The sequence below is a fragment of the Wasmannia auropunctata genome, unplaced genomic scaffold, assembly GCF_000956235.1.
Source record: "Wasmannia auropunctata unplaced genomic scaffold, wasmannia.A_1.0 LD336064.1, whole genome shotgun sequence".
Lineage (NCBI taxonomy): Eukaryota > Metazoa > Arthropoda > Insecta > Hymenoptera > Formicidae > Wasmannia > Wasmannia auropunctata.
In genome coordinates this window covers 2131313-2132268 of record NW_012026826.1, presented here as the reverse complement: position 1 = coordinate 2132268, position 956 = coordinate 2131313, and positions in this window count along the sequence as shown.

The following is a 956-nucleotide window of genomic DNA, read 5'->3' as shown; positions in this document are numbered from 1 at the left end:
ATATAATATTTTTGAAGCAAAGAAATATTTGTAAACATGCAATCTCTCACTTCGAAGACTTGGGGACACGTATACAATTTTATTGAAGCAAAGAAATATTTTAAAAAATACAATTTCTTATTTTGAAGACACTAGGACATGTATATAATTTTTTCAAAGCATATAAATATTTCTAAAAATGCAAATTCTCATTTAGAATATTCAAGGACATGGATATGATTTTATTAAAGCAAAGAAATATTTAAAAAAATACAATCTCTTATTTTGAAGACACTAGGACATGTATATAATTTTTATAAACCATAGAAATGTTTCTAAAAATGCAATTTCTAATTTCGAATACTCGAGGATATGTATATAATGCTTCTAAAGTAAAGAAATTTTTTCTAAAAATGCAATCTTTTACTCCAAAGACTTGTAGATATGCATATAATTTTTTGAAAAGCAATAAAAATTGCTATAACTTAACCTCTCACTTCGAACACTCGAGGATATGTATATAATGTTTTTAAAGCAATGGAATAGTTCTGTAAAATGTAATATGTTACTTCGAAGACTCGAGGACATGTATATTATGTTTTTAAAGCAAAGAAATATTTCTATAAATGCAATCTGTTTTTTCGGAGACTCCAGGACATGTATATAATTTTTTTAAAGCAAAGAAATGTTTCTAAAAATGCAATCTCTTATTTTGAAGACTTGAGGACATGTATATAATTCTTTTAAAGCATATAAATATTTCTAAAAATGCAATTTCTCATTTCGAATATTCGAGGACATGGATATGATTTTATTAAAGCAAATAAATATTTCTAAAAATGCAATCTCTCATTTTGAAAACTCGAGGACATGTATATAATTTTTATAAGGCATAGAAATGTTTCTAAAAATGCAATTTCTCACTTCGAATAGTCGAGGATATGTATATAATGCTTCTAAAGCAAAGAATTTTTTTC